At 42.2% G+C, this 13,460-nt stretch overlaps 1 pseudogene; it reads right to left on the reverse strand.

Annotated features, from left to right (window-relative positions):
- Window positions 1–2,914: 2,914 nt before the first annotated feature.
- The window catches only part of LOC103195506, a 31,686-nt pseudogene continuing 21,140 nt past the window's right edge, over window positions 2,915–13,460 (reverse strand).

Genomic DNA, 13,460 nt, shown 5'->3' on the forward strand with positions numbered 1-13,460 from the left:
CAAAACTCAAAATCATTAGGAAAAAAAAAAAAAAAGGACCAGGTTTGCTGGTCTGATAGAGCCTGGTGGAACCCCTGAGACTATGGCCCCTAGGTGCCCTTCAGGTCTGGAATTGAACCCACTCCTATCATTTCCAGCCAAACAAAAGACAGGCATATGAGCTGAACATCTACATTAGGTGGAACACTCCTTGGAGAGATCAATTGTGGGAGAATAGAAGGGCTGTGTATGCACAGGGAGACAGCTCAAGGGGCAGGAATGTGTGAGAAGGAAGGACACAGGGAAGAGGTGGCTATGAGGAAGAAGTGGGAGAGGAGTTGTTGCATTGTGGTAAACTGTAGTCAGTGTCATGAGACAAAGTGTGTATGAGCTGCTGTATGGAAAGTAAATTTTCTTTGTGGACTGTGTTAGATCAGCTCCAACTATCACATGGACTTTGACTCAAATCACAAAAAATTTTTTTAAATTTTTTATTGTTATTTGGGTGAAAGTTTACAGAGCAAATTCATTTTCCATACAGCAATTTACATACACTTTGTCTCATGACATTGATTGCAATTTCCCACAATGCAACAGCTCTCTTCCCATTTCATCCCCGCAGTTACCTCTTCCCTATGTCCTTCCTTCCTATGCACTCCTGCCCCCCGAGCTGTCTCCCTGTGCATACACAGCCCTTCTATTCTCCCATGATTGATCTATCCAGTGAATTTATCTACCTAATGTAAATGTTCAGCTCATATGCCTGTCTTTTGTTTGGCTGGAAGCCACAGGAGTGGGTTCAATTCCAGACCTGAAGTAAAGCTAGGGGACATAGTCTCAGGCGTTTCACCAAGCTCTATCAGACCAGCAAACCTGCCCCCCTCCTTTTTTTTATTCTGATTTTGAGTTTTCTTCCTCATTGTTCTCCCACTCTATCCAGGATCTCCTACATAGATCCCCCTCCTAGTGGTTGACAGTAGTAGCTTGGCACCATCTAGTTCTTCTGGTCTCATAATCATATAGACTGAGGAACACATGGTGTACCATTCCCTTGGACTAATTGTTTCCATGCATCCTTGGTTTTCTTCATTCTTCTTTGCTCTGGATGAGGAGAGACCCATCGTTGCATCTACATGGCCACTTGCAACTTTTAAGATTCCAGTCACTACTCACCAAAGTAGGATGTAGAACAATGGTTTTGTGTAGTATGTTATGCCAATTGAGCTTGACGTCCCTTGCACCCATGGTCCAGAACCCACAGGTCCAACCACTTGCTCCCTCCAGGTAGCTGGCTGTGGCCAAGAAGTGACTACAACCTTGTCCCTTGTCAGCTCTACTGTATACCTGGCAATTCTTATAGAAAATACCAATACACTTTTAGAAACATTGTCTGCCAACCCTATACATGGTCATGGGTACACTCCACCCTGCATAGACATACCTAATCATTCAGCCTGTCCACTCATCTATCCACCTGTAAAATATTTACATGATTTTTAAAAATATTTCAAGTTGATTTGAAATAGTTATTTTCTATACTAATTTGTGTTTTCATAACTTTTAAACACTGATGGATCTCTTGTACATAGGGTTGCTATGAGTTGGAGCAGACTCAACAACATTTAACAGCAACAACAACAACGGGTATAAAGTGGGGCATGGAGAGATGATTGATTGGGAATTTTCCAATCATGGTTTCTACAACTTTGCAGTTTGATAGATCAGAAGTTATATAAACCCATGTGGTTGAGTCAATTCCCACTCTTAAAGACCCTACTGGACAGAGTAGAACTCCGGTTTCTAAGATTATAATCTTTATGAAAACAGACTCTCATCTTTCTTCTGTGAAGCTAGTGGGTCCAAGGTGCCAACCTTTCTGTTACAGCAAAGGGTTCTAACCACTGCACCACCAGAGCTTACTGAACATATATAAGAAGCTGAAAAAGAATTAGAAAAGTAAAAATTAAAAAGTAGAAGGGGACTAACTAAATGACATTATGGAAAAAGCATACATATGGAGATAGTGAAAAGATCAGTGATTGTCAGGCTTCTAGGATGGAGATGAGGAAGGGATAAGTAGGTGGAGCATAGGGCATTTTTAAGGCAGTGAAATTATTCTGTTGTTTTTAGGTGCTGCCAAGTCAGCTGTGACTCAGTGACCCTATGTACAACAGAGTGAAATACTGTCTGGTCGTGCACAATCCTTGCTGTACTTGAGCCCATTGTTGCAGCCACTGTGTCAATCCATCTCATTGAGGGTCTTCCCCTTTTTTGCTGACCCTCCACTTAACCAAGCATGATAACCTTCTCCAGGGAATGGTTCCTTCTTATAACATGATCAAAGTAGGTGAGACAAAGTCTGGCCATTCTCGCTTCCAAGGAGCATTCCGGCTGCACTTCTTCCAGGACAGATTCGTTCCTTCTTATGGCAGTCCATGGCTCTTTCAGTGTTCTTTACTAACACCACAACTCAAAAGCATCAACTCTTCTTCGGTCTTCCTTGTTCATTGTCCAGCTTTCACATGCATATGAGACAATTGAAAATACCATGGTTTAGATCAGACATTTTAATCTTCAAAGTGACTATGAATCAGATCCAACTGGATGGCAGTGAGTTTGGTTTCTTTAATACTTAAAGAGGTCTTTTGCAGCATATTTTCCCAGTGCAATACATCTTCTGATTTCTTTACTGCAGCTGCCATGGACATTGATTGTAGATCCAAGTAAAATGAAATCCCTGACAACTTCAATCTTTTCTCCATTTGTCAGGATGTTGCTTATTGGTCCAGTTGTGAGGATTTTCATTTTCTTTATACTGAGGTGTAATCCATACTGAAAACTGGAGTCTTCCAGTCAGTGCTTCAAGTCATTTTCACTTTCAGCAAGCAAGGTTGTGTCATCTACATATCGCATGTTGTTAATGAGTCTCCAACCCTCATGCCAGGTTCTTCTTCATGTAGACCTGCTTCTTGGAGTTTTTGCTCTGCATTCTGATTGAAAAAGTATGGTGAAAGAATACTCATTTCCTGATTTTAAACTGTGCAGTATTCCCTTGTTTTGTTCAAACAACTAGCTCTTGGTCTGTGTACAGGTTCCTCTTGGGCACAATGAAGTGCTCTGAAATTCCCACTCTTCACAATGTTATCCATAATTTGTTATGATTCATACAGTCAAATGCCTTTGCATAGTCAATAAAATGCAAGTAAACATCTGTTCTGGTTACCTAGTGCCACTCTGACAAGAATATACCACAAATGGGATGGCCTTAACAAACAGGAGCTTATTCTCTTACAGTTCAGGAGGCTACAAGTCTGATTTCAAAGTGCCAGGCTCTAGGGGCTGAGTGAAAGCCCCTCAACCTTGAGGTCCAGCTCTGCCTCCTGCTCTCAGCCCACTGGAGCTAGAGGCATTTCTTCACTCAGACAGCTGCTGGCTGCTGAGACTGAGAAGCCCCAAAGTTGACAAGTAAAAAGGCACAGTCCCAATGTTACCAAACCACATGGCAGGCCATTAATTTAAGTCCATTGTAAGTTCCAAGGTTGGCAGAGCATGGCAGGCTGCTAAACAATGACACAGCTACATGCAGGGTCCAAGCGTCCCATAGGCTAGAGACCATACGCAAGGCTTCTCCTTATATACAGGAAGCAGACCACATCCCAAAGGCAGCTACTCAGCTGCTTGTGGTAAATCCCACCATGGAGTTGATTGCCAGTGTCATCATGGGGAATAACTGCCACCAGCTATCCAGCCACTCAACCAGGCCCAGCCAAGTTGACGTACGGACATAACTACCACAACATCTTTCTGGTATTCTTTTCTTTCAGCCAAGATCCATCTGACATCAGCAATGACATCCCTCAATCCATGCCTTCTTCTGAATCTGGTTTGAATTTCTGGCATTTCCTTGTCACTACCTGTTACAACCATTTTTTAATTATCTTCAGCAAAATTTTACTTGCATGTGCTATTAATAATATTGTCTGATAATTTCCACATTCTTTTGGATCACCTTTATTTGGAATGGGCACAAACATCAACCTCTTCCAGTCAATTGGTCCGGTAGCCGTCTTCCAAATTTCTTGGCATAAAGGAGTAAGCACCTCCAGAGCTACATCCATTTGTTGAAACATCTCAGTGGTTCCATCAATTCTGGAAGCCTTGTTTTTTTTTTGTTTGTTTGTTTGTTTGTTTTGTTTTGTTTTGTTTTTGTTTTTTGTTTTTGTTTTACCAGTTCCTTCAGTGCAGCTTGGATTTTTCCTTCAGTGCCATTGGTTCTTGATCACATGCTGCCTCTTGACATGGTTGAATGCCAACCAATTCTTTTTTGACACAGTACCTCTGTGTATTATTTCCATCTTCTTTTAATGCTTCCTTTATTGCTCAGTATGTTCCTCATAGAATCCTTCAATATTGCAACTGAAGGCTTGAATTTTTCTTAAGTTCTTATAGCATGAGAAATGCTAAGCATGTTCTTCCCTTTTGGTTTCTACTTCCAGGTCTTTGAACATTTCATTATAATACTTTACTTTGTCTCCTTGAGCTGCCCTTTGAAATATTCTGTTCAGCTTTTCATCATTTCTTCCATTCACTTTAGCTACTCTCCATTCAAGAGCAAGTTTCAGAGTCTCTACTGACATCCATTTTGGTCTTTTCTTTCTTTCCTGTCTTTTTAATGGACTTTTGCTTTCTTCATGTATGGTGTTCTTGATGTCATCCCACAACTCATCTGGTCTTCTGTAATTGGTTTTTGGTGAGTCAAATTTATTCTTCAGATGGTCTCTAAATTCAGGTCGCATATAACCAAGGTCATATTTTGACTCTGGTAGGCTTGTTTTAATTTTCTTCAGCTTCAACTTGAACTTTCATATGAGCAACTGATGGTCTTTTCCACAGTCAGGCCCTGGTATTCTTTTGACTGTTGATATTGAGCTTCTCCATGATCTCTTTCACAGATGTTGTCAGTTTGATTCCTGTGTATTCCAGCTAGCGAGGTCCACCTGCATAGTTTCCATTTATATTGTTGGAAAAGGTATTTTGATGAATAAATTATTGGTCTTGCAAAATTCTATCATGTCGTCTCTGATGTCATCTTTTCACCCAGGCCATATATTCCAACTGCTTCTTTGTTTCCAACTTTTGCTTTATAATTGCCAGTAGTTATCAATACATCTTGATTGCATGTTTGGTCAATTTCAGACTGCAGAAGTTGCTAAACATCTTCAATTTCTTCATCTATGAAGAACCACTTAGTGGTTAATGAGCAAATTTCAATAATAATCATATTAACTGGTCTTCCTTGTAGGCTATGGATATTATCCTGTCACTGGCAGCATTGTACTTCAGGATAGATCTTGAAATGTTCTTCTTGATGATGAATGCAATGCCATTCCTTTTCACTTTATCATTCCATGCATAGTAGACCATATTATTGTCTAATTCAAAATGGCCAATACCAGTCCATTTTAGCTCACTGATGTTCACTCACTGGTGGTGTAGTGCCTAAGGCATTTGACTGCTAACCAGAAAGCTGATGGTTCAAACCCACCAGCCACTCCTCAGAAGGAAGACTGAGCAATCTACTTCCATAGAGATACCACCTCGGAAATCCAAGGAGGAGTTGCTATGAGTTGAAATCGACTTAATGGCAGTGAGTTTGGGGGTTTTTTTATGCCTACAATATCAATTCTATGTGTTCCATTTCATTTTTGACAACTTCCAGTATTCCTAGATTCATGATTCATACATTCTACATTCCTATTATTAATAAATGTTTGCAGATGTTTCTTCTCATTTTGAGTTTTGCTACATCAGCAAATGAAGTCCTGAAAGCTTTATACAATCCAGTGTGCAGGAGAGAGGGGTAATGTGGAAACTTCATACTCTCTGGACAATTTTTGGGTAAACCTAAAACTTCTCCTCAAAAGTGTCTATTAAATTTTAAAAAGTAATATGGAAAAAAAATATGAAAAAGCATTTAAAAATGATTGGAGACACTATTTGCAAAACTTTTCCCTGGTGTACTTATCAACATATAAAAAAAATCAGTGACCAGAAGTATTTATTTTCATCTATAATTACACTCATTCTCAACCTCATTGCCTTTGACTATATCATCTGTCAACAGGGAATCTTGGCCTGGGTGCTGGGGTGCCTTTACTGTCAGAGTTGAGTAAAGGGGGAAACACTCCTATGCTTCCTTAGGTGGTCCATCTCACTTCCCTAACTGAAGTCAGAAGGCCCTGTGATAGTTGAGATTGTATGTCAACTTGGCTGGGCCATGATTCCCAGTTGTTTAGCAGTTATGATATAGTTATCCTCCATGATGAGATATGGTATAATGTAGTCACTTCCATGATGAGATCTGCTATGAGCAGCAAGTCAGTTGAAAGGGATTTTCCTCAGGGTTGTAGACAACTCCCAAGATATGTGGACGTCTAGGCAAAGATCTCTGGGTTTCTGCTGGATCTGGATCCTGCATCTGGCTCATCACCATCTCTGGTTCCTGGACTTGAACCAGTGGCCTGCCACATTGCCTGCCAACCTTGGGATTATTTCCTTCACAGCCTGTGAGCCAACAATCTGCCATTTTCTCTGCCAATCTTGGGTTTGTCAGCCTCTGAAGCCAGCAGCTTGTTTCGCTTCTCTAGAGAACCCAGCCTAAGACAGGCCCCATCAGACTTACCTACCTCCTGGGAGCTGTAGAGTCCTCAAGGCCCCTAACCACATACTCTGAGTCCCAGGCTCCTCAGAGGGGTCAGGCCCTAAGCAGGACATGGTAAGAGTCAGCAGAGAGCAGGCTCTGGGCAGGGGAGAGTGGGCTCAGGCCAGATGTCCAGAAGGCAGATGGGTGCCCTCCTGTCCTCACCTGCCCTCACTCTCTGTGACCTGCAGATACACTTCTGAGGCAGCTCTTGGGTCACACACCTCCACTTCACTGGCATCTTCTCCTACCCTGGAGGAAAGAGAGGCTGAGCTCAGCTCTAAGCACCAGAGTTCTGTGTTGTCCCCTAGAACTTCTCCACAGAGAACCTGTGGAAGTCTCCAGAGTCTATAAGAATCATCCCAAAGGCTTCACACTCAGGAAATCCCTAAGGCCTCTCATCTTCACAATCTTACTTTTCTCCTCTCATCTATTCAGTGAGAATAAGAAGGTAGCTGAGGTTCCCACCTTTTACAGATAATGAAACTAAGGTCTTGCTCAGCGGGATGCCCAAGATCACCCAATGTGATAATGACTGAATTGGGACGTTGAGATGGGGATAGAGTTGAAGAGATTTAAATGGATGGGGTAAGAGGAGTGAGAGGGATTCGGGATATGGGGAAGAGTGTGGGAGGGGGTCCTGGGAACAGATCCAGGCCCTGCAAACAGGACCCCAGGCTGGTGATGAGCAGAAAATTCCAGGAGTGTGGCTTGGGAGGTGTCAGCAGCCTGCCTCAAGACAAGACTTTCAGTTCCTGATGGGCTCTGAACAGTCACAAGCCCAGAGGAGGCACATCCAGCACCGACAAGTTCTCTGGCCCCCTGGAGAGAGTAGGTCCTGAGCCCTCCCACTGGAGCTAAGCTGGGATAGCACAAGTACAATTGTTACAATCCCAGCCTTTCCCCCTACAATCAGTTCACATTTTCCTTCTCCATCAGGGGACCCTGTGGGTCACACAGGGCACCAAGAGTTCAGCCATTTCACAGTCAGGGAAAAGGAAGCCCCAGAGAGGCAGCTGGTGAGCAGCAGAGTGGGACTAGACTCTAGCTATTCTGGCTCCGCAAGAGCCTCAAGCTCCTTCTGCAGAGTCATCTGGGCCCTGGCTCCCAGGGCCAGGCTCTCCCCTTCCCCAGAGATCTCACCTGCACCAGGCAAAGAGTTCTGAGCACTTGGTTAGAGTCCCTGAGGGGCAGAGCTTTCTCAAACAGCACCTGCAACAGCTAAAGGGAAGAAAGAGATTCAATGGGGAGAAAGGATTAACTCCTCCTTCAACATATCTTGAGGGTCCAGTCCATGCTGGGTTCTGTGCTGGGTGCTGGGGACACAGTTCCTAGGATAGAAATAGCTCTTACAGTTCACAAGGAACCAGACAAGTGAGCAGACATTTTCAATGGGACCTGTTTGCTAGGATGGTTTGCTGTTTGTCGGGAGCCCCTTATAAGGTTTGGAGGCAGCTGTTTGGATTTGGCTATATTTTGATGACACTCCAAAACAAAACTGTCAAATTTATTGTCATTATTAGTATGAACAAGAATTGTGAAAAGTAGCCCTCCCTGAATATTTGATCTTTGTACCCTTCTCCCTACTCTCATGCCATTGGCTCCACCCTCCCCTCTCCCCTAACTTCCCAATAGTTGCATCTATTGGCCCTGACAAAACAGTCTGCATGGAACAAAGGACATTATAGCAGGAGGGGCCTCTAGTCCAGCTGTGGAGAGGAGAAAAAGTTCTTGAAGTTGTCTTGGAGGAGACAATACTTGAAGTGTCATGGTGGCTTTACTGGGACTCATCTGTGGCAAGAGGCAAGGTGCCTCTGTTTCCCAACCCTGGAGCAATAGGGCCACACTGTATTCATCGACCACAGAGCCCAATGCACCATGGACTTGTGTCAGCAACTCCCGCTTCACCTCCTGCTGGGAAACCCAGGTACATATCCCTCCCTCTGGTGCTTCATCCCATCCTACCTTCAAAAAGCTGTCAGGACACCAGGATCCAGAGGGCAAAGGGCTCCCATTCCTCTCAGTACTCCTGTCTCCTTGCCCCACCTGAGCAGCATTGGGACCTAGCACTGTCAAAGGTGAGGCATTGTTCCTGTGTGAAAGGATGGGATCAGCAGTATCATCCCTGTCTTTCCCTGCAACCACCTTCCTCACATCCTTACCCTACCCATGTCTACCTGAGTCTCCAGGATGACTGACTAAAGCATGTAAAGACTTGTGTGTCCCTCTGTGGTGCAGCAGGTCTTCTCAGGGCCTGAGACAGGTGGATTTCATATCACTTCTTTTGAGGGAAACTGGGCTCCCAGAACACTTAAGTTCTGCCCTCAACCTTTGCCTCAGTTTCCCAATCTAAGCTGACCTAGCCCTCCCCTCTCCCAACAGGTTGTCCCAGGATGCAATACCTGTTGTTGTTGTTGTTAAGTGCCTTCGAGTCGTTTCCGACTCATAGCGATCCCATGCACAGCAGAACGAAACACTGCCCAATCCCGCGCCAGCCCCACAATCCCTGCTATACTCGAGCCCATCATCACAGCCACTGTATCAATCCATCTCCCTGAAGGTCTCCCCCTCTTTCGTCGACCCTCCACCCTACCAAGCATGACATCCTTCTCCAGGGAATGGTCCCTTCTTACAACATGACCAAAATAGGTGAGACGAAGTCTGGCCATTCTTGCTTCCAAGGAGCATTCTGGCTGCACTTCCTCCAGGACAGATCTGTTAGTTCTTTTAGCAGTCCATGGTACTTTCAGCATTCTTCGCCAGCACCACAACTCAAAAGCATCAACTCCTCTTCGGTCTTCCCTATTCATTGTTCAGCTCTCACATGCATACCAGGCGATTGGAAATATCATGGCTTGTGTCAGGCGCACCTTAGTCCTCAAGGAGATATCCTTGCTCCTCAGCACTTGAAACAGTTCCTTCGCAGTTGACTTCCCCAATGCTACACGTCATCTAATGTCCTGACTGCTGCTTCCTAGAATATCAATATGTGGAAGGGGGACTTCTCACTTGATCCTCAGCCTGGCTCCACTGTCAGCATGACCTATGAATTGGGAGAGACAGTGAGTGCCAGGAAAGCTGAGCTACCCTGACCCTAACCAGCCCCTGTGCTAACCAGATCTCTACACTCCATGGCTACCAAGTCTCTTAGCTTCTTCTCAGTATTTCATATCCCTAATCCTCTGGGAGGGGCCTCTGGACAAAAACTTATTAAAGGAGATGTCAGTCCTCTCTCTTCTGAATGAGCCATAACTGTTCATGGGATTCTTCTTCTTCTTTTTTTTTTTTTTTTTCCCCCTGACAAATGTCAGACATACAGAACAGTGGAGAGAATAGTGTGATGAACTTCCAAAAACTTAGCTTCAACAATGATCAACTTATGGCCAGTCTTACATTTCCCCTCCACACCCTAAATGGATTATATTGAAGCAAATACTAAAAAAGAAACCTTACTGCCATTGAGTTGGATCTGATTCATAGCAACCCCACCTTGGGTTTCTGAGGCAATATCACCACGGAAGTAGATTGATTGCCCAGTCTTCCTTCCGAGGAGTGGCTTGTGGGTTCAAACTGCCAGCCTTCTGGTTAGCAATCAAATGCCTTAGACACTATGCCACCAGAGCTCCTGAAGCAAATACTAGACATCTATTATTTCATCCATATTATTTTAGCCTGTGTCTGTAAAAGACAAGCAATTTTGTTCTTAAATAACAGCTTTATTGAGATATAATTCATAGAGCATACAATTCTGCCATTTAAATTGCACACTTTGATATGTTTTAATTGACAGATATTTGAAATGATCACTACAATTTTCGAACATTTTCATTACATCATAAATAAAACCAGTACCTATTAGCTCTTCTTGTTAGGTGCCATGAAGTTGGCTCCAATTAGCTGTTGTTGTTAGGTGCCATGAAGTTGATGAAAGTTGGCTCTGACTCACAGCAACTGTATATATAACGGAAGGAAACCCTGCCCAGTCCTGCACCATCCTTACAATCCTTGCTAGGCTTGAGCCAATCAAACTATCACTCAGCTGTCACCCTAGGTATTGAGGAAATCCCTAAGCAAACACTAATGCATTTTCTGTCTCTATAGATTTGCCTATTCCCTACATTTCATATAAATGGAGTCATACACTATATGGTCTTTTGTAACTGACTTCTTTCACTTGGGAACTCTGGTGGCGTAGTGCTTAAGGCATTTGACTGCTAACCAGAAGCCTGGTGGTTCAAACCCACCAGCCACTCCTCAGAAGGAAGATTGGGCAATCTACTTCCATAGAGATACCACCTCAGAAACCCAAGGAGGGGTTGAATCGACTTGATGGCAGTGAGTTTGGTTTGGTTTTATTTTTCTTTCACTTAGCATAATATTTTCAAGGTTCATCCATGCTATAGCATGTATCATTTATTCCTTTATATGGCTGAATAATATTCCATTGTATGGTTACACCACATTTTGTTTATCTATTCATCTATTGATGAGCATTGGATTGTTTATACCTTTTGGCTATTGTGAATTTGAACCTTTGTGTACAAATATTTGTTTGAATACCTGTTTTAAATTCTTCTAGGAGTGTACCAAGGAATGGAATTGCTGGGTCATATGATAATTTTGTGTTTGACACTTTGAGAAATCACCAAACTGTTTTCTGCCATAGCTACACCAGTTCACATTGCCACCAGCAATGTATGAGGGTCCCAATATCTCTACATCCTCACCAATACTTATTACTATCTGATTATTTTTATTATATCCATCCTAGTGGGTGTGAAGTAGTATCTCACTGTGGTTTTTGGTACGCATTTCCTAATGACTAATACCACCACTCGTGTCAGTTTGTCATACTGTGGTAGCTTTTGTGTTGCTATGATTTTGGAAGCTATGCCACCAGTATTTCAAATACCATCAGAGTCACCCATGGTGGACAGGCTATTACTATTCTTTGTAATAAGTTTTGAAATCAGGAAGTGTGAATCCTCCTTTGTTCTTCTTTTTCAAGATTGCTTTGACAATTCTGTGTCCCTTGTTATTCTGTATGACTCCTAGGGCCAGCTTCTCCAAAATCCAAAAAGGAGCAATCTGAGATTCTGATAAGGATTGCATTGAATGTGTACATCAGCTCAGGGAGAATTGCCATCCTGCCAGTATTAATTTCCTTGGACATAGAATATTTTTCAATTTATTTAGATCTTCTTTCATTTCTTTCAACATTTTATAGTTTTCAGAATATAAATTTTATGTTTCTTTTGTTAAGCTTATTCCTAAGTATTTTATCATTTTTGATGCTATTGTAATTTTTCTTAATTTCCTTTTTGGATTGTTCATTACAAGTGTATAGAAATGCCATTCAGTTTCACATATTAATCTTGTATGCTGCAAGTTCGCTGAACTCGTTTATTGAAGTTCTAATAGTTTCTCAGTGCACTCCTTAGGATTTCTACATACCACATCACGGCATCTATGATCAGAGATAATTCTACTTCTTAATCTCTAATATGGATGCCTTTTATTTCTTTTTGTTTAGTAATTTCAAATCTTTTTTAAAAAATAAAAAAAAAAATGTTTTAGGTGAAACAGCACTTTAGGTTCTCCTTTAAGGATTTTTATACAAATTGTTTCATGCCATTGGTTACAATTTTTACCATGTGTCACCATTCTCATTACTTCCACTCTGTTTGTTTTGTTTCCATTGACCTAGTTTCCCTTCCCTTCCTTGCCTTCTCATTTTTGCTTTTGGGCAAATGTTGACCTTTTGCAGTTAATTGTTTAAGGGAGAGCATTATTCTTGTTTATTTTATAACCCATTCTGTTATTTGGCTGAAAGTTTAGCATCTTTAGTCCTATGATGGATGGAAGTGGCAAGAGCAGACTTCCTTGTTTTGTTGCAGATCTTAGGAGAAAAGCCTCTGGCCTTTCACCATTGAGAATTTACTTAGCTGTGGGTTTTTTGTAGTTGCCTTTGTCATGTTCTGGAAATTCTTAGTTTGTTGAGTATTTTTATGATAAAAGAGAGTTGTATTATTTTCAGATACTTTTTCTGTGTCCCTTGAGATGATCATGTAGTTTTTTTATTCTATTGATACGGTGTATTACAATAATGATTACTGGATGTTAAACCAACCTTGTACATAGACCAGGAGGCTGTCGTTCGAACAAAACAAGGAGACACTATATGGTTTAAAATCAAGAAGGGAGTGTGTCAGGGTTGTATCCTTTCACCATACTTATTCAATCTATATGCTGAGCAAAAAATCCAAGAAGCTGGACTATATGGAGAAGAATGTGGCATCAGGATTGGAGGAAGGCTCATTAACAACCTGTGATATGATGATGACACAACTTTGCTTGGTGAAAATGAGGATGACTTGAAGCACTTACTGATGAAGATTGAAGACTACAGTCTGCAGTATAGATTACATCTCAATATAAAGAAAACAAAAATTCTCACAACTGGACCTGTAAACAGCATCATGATAAATGGAGAAAAGATTGAAGTTGTCAAAGACTTCACATTACTTGGTTCTACAACGTCGCCAATGGAGGCAGCAGTCAGGACATCAGATGACATATTGTTGTTGTTGTTTTGCCGTCGAGTCGGACCCGACTTATAGTGACCCCTCCTTGGGTTTCCGAGGCAGTATCACTACGGAAGTAGATTGCCCTATCTTCCTTCTGAGGAGTGGCTGGTGGATTTGAACCGCCAGCCTTCTGGTTAGCAGTCAAGTGCTGTAGCCACTATATGTTGTTTGTTGTTGTTATGTGCTGTCGAGTC

Source organism: Orycteropus afer, unplaced genomic scaffold, assembly GCF_000298275.1.
Source record: "Orycteropus afer afer isolate SDZICR_OR568_19922 unplaced genomic scaffold, OryAfe1.0 scaffold00056, whole genome shotgun sequence".
Taxonomy (NCBI): Eukaryota; Metazoa; Chordata; class Mammalia; order Tubulidentata; family Orycteropodidae; genus Orycteropus; species Orycteropus afer.